Source organism: Carlito syrichta, unplaced genomic scaffold, assembly GCF_000164805.1.
Source record: "Carlito syrichta isolate Samal-C Ts95f unplaced genomic scaffold, Tarsius_syrichta-2.0.1 Scaffold226460, whole genome shotgun sequence".
Taxonomy (NCBI): Eukaryota; Metazoa; Chordata; class Mammalia; order Primates; family Tarsiidae; genus Carlito; species Carlito syrichta.
Genome location: NW_007170556.1, coordinates 1,775 through 4,638, shown reverse-complemented (window position 1 = coordinate 4,638; position 2,864 = coordinate 1,775). Strand labels below are relative to the sequence as shown.

The window sequence follows — 2,864 nt, the reverse complement described above, 5'->3', positions numbered from 1 at the left end:
CATGTGTCAAATTTTCCTACCTTTTTAAGGCTCAGTAATATTCTATTGTATGTGTATATCACATTTTGTGGAAGAAGCTAGATACAAATATTGTATGACTCCACTCATATGGAGTACCTAGAGTAGTTAAATTCAGAGACAGAAAGTAGAATGTTGGTTGTCAAGAGCTATGAGGAGGGGGTAAAGGAAGTTACTATTTAAAGGGCACAGAGTTTTAGTTTGGGAAATCAAAGAAAGTTCTGGATATGGATGGTAGTAATGGTTGTACAACAGTGTGAATGCACTTAATGCCACAGATTTTAAAATGTTGCAAATGATAAATTTAAGTTACATATATTTTACAATTTTAAAAAGTTAAAATGGTTAATTTCATTTTATGTATATTTTAGCACAATAAAACTTTTTAAATTAAAAAAATGGAAGAAGCCAGGCTCGGTGACTCAGCCTGTAATCCCGCGCCTTTGGGAGGCTGAAGTGAGTGGATTGCCTGAGCCCACGGGTTCGAGACCCATCTGGGCAACTTGGCGAGACCTCATCTCTGCAATAAATAAAAAATGAGCCTGGCGTGGTAGTGTGCGCCTGTAGTTCCAGCTACTTGGAAGGCTGAGGTGGAAGGATCACCGGAGCCCAGCAGGTGAGGCTGCGGTGGCCAGGAGCAGCCACTGCACTCCAGTTTGGGTGACAGAGTGAGACTCCAACTCAAAAAAAAAAAAAAAGAAAGAAAGAAAAGTTCACTTGTAAATTGTACTAATCTGGGATTAATATTCCAATAGAATTAATATAGAATTAATGTAAGAAATGTTATTTAAGTTACTTGCATTATACTTCATTTAATCCAAATGGATTAAGAAGACCAGTATATTAAAAATAACAGACTGTTACTGCAATTTTCAGAAGTAAACAGTACCCAAAGACAAAACTGAAAGATAGTGTTTTTATTTATCCTGAGTGCAGGTTTTTAGAGGAAAACAATCAGATAATGATGAAGTTTCTGGATATGTGAAATGATTTTAGAAATAGATTTCTATGTCTAACTGCACTCTTTAAAATAAGGTGAGATTACCACTTTGACAATTAAAAGATTACATATGGAAAAAGAGATTTTGAATAGGCAGCATGCCAAGAACTAATAGAGAAAATAGAATAATCAAAGGTATTATATAGCTTGTGTGTACTTTCAAGAAAGAAACTGTTTCAAGATCGAATACAATGAGTACAGGATGCTTAACACAGTGGAGATGCCCATTATATGTATAATCCATCTGTAGAATAATAAAAGAGAGGAGACACCAAAGACTGAACCCAGAGTAGTATCAGTCAAGGGCCACTTGATTATCCTTCAGACTGGACCAAGATACAGCAGAGCTTTCAAATTAGTGAGGAAAGAAGGAAGGAGACAACAGTATGCAAATAAGGTGGACTAGCTTTATATATTTCTTAGCACTTACCTTCTACATGTCCATCAGCAGATACAATTTTATGCTTAATTTCTCTTTGTGACACCTGTTGAATATTCTCCCTTTGCTGTTTAGTTTATTGCATGGTATGGGTTTTCCAGAGTTTGCGTAGCTTTTCTACTTCTGAGTCCCGATTTTGCTCCTTTCCTTGTTTTCCTTTATTAACAGTTTGTGTTTGTTTAAATTCTGCTGTTTCCCCATAAAGCATATTTTCTTTTTTACACTCTTCTTGGTGTAGTGAATTCTCATGAAGACAAAAATCCTGGTTGGTATTATCTTTTATATTTGTGCTTTGTTCTTGAGGACTTGATATTTCTTGAAAGTTTTTTTTTAGTTAGAGTCTCACTTTGTCCCAGACTGGAGTGCAGTGGCCACTCCTGGTCACCACAGCTTTGACCTGCTGGGCTCTGGTGATCCCTCCGCCTCAGTCTTCCAAGTAGCTGGAACTACAGGCATGCGCTATCACGCCCGGGTAATTTTTTGATTTATTATAGAGATGAGATCTCGCCAAGTTGCCTAGGCAGGTCTCGAACTGGCAGGCTCACCTCAGCCTGACAAAGCATGGGATTACAGGCTGAGCCACTGAGCCTGGCCTTAAAAGTTATCTGTAACCTTATCTCCTTCCTTAGTGGCCATTTCAGGATTATTTAAATCAGTTGTATGCAATACAGTCCCAACTTCATGTGTAGAATGTTCAGTGTCAGATCTTAAGTGACCAGGATTACTAGTAGACTCTGATTTGACCATCAAACATTCTACTTCAGTCCGATTGACAGTTTGCACAGATTCTGATGATGCACCAGAAGATTTATCTTGTCACAGCTCATCTGAAGAGATAAGCTCCTCTTGTATAGGAGAGAGTTCAGATTCTGTGAACACATCTTCAGAAAGAGATTCCTCAGTATTCCTAGGCAGAGTGCTGGCACTATCATTACCTGCATCACGGATCCTCCAGTCTATTTCCTCAGTATTACTTCCTGTCATTTTCTTTGAATGGCAGAAGTCCCTTCCTGATAACTGATCTATTTCTCTGTCATTAAACAAAGATAAAAATTATTAGACTTTTAAAATTGTAATGTTTTATTTTCCACAAACTGAATACTGAATTAATATCACTAAAAAGCCTTTTTGAAAAGAATGTAGCATGTATCACGAGAATATGAAAAATTGATTTATTCATATATGACCAAGTAATTAAATTTAGTGACTAAGTAATTCAATAGATCAAGTAATTTAGTCAAGCTTTTGTATCAACTGCTTAAAATTTCCTTGCAAGTAATCTACTTGAAGGGTATTTGATGATGAAAATTCTAGGTAAAGCTATAATTTTAAACTAAAATTTACTAATTGATGGAATATAGAAGTAAACTTAGAAAAATTTAAGTTAAAATTTTAAGTCTCCCAATA

The 2,864-nt window shown here is 36.2% G+C and overlaps 1 pseudogene; it reads right to left on the bottom strand.

Annotated features, from left to right (window-relative positions):
• Positions 1-1,437: 1,437 nt before the first annotated feature.
• LOC103253378 lies at positions 1,438-2,487 on the bottom strand (annotated as a pseudogene).
• Between the last annotated feature and the right edge of the window lie 377 nt (positions 2,488-2,864).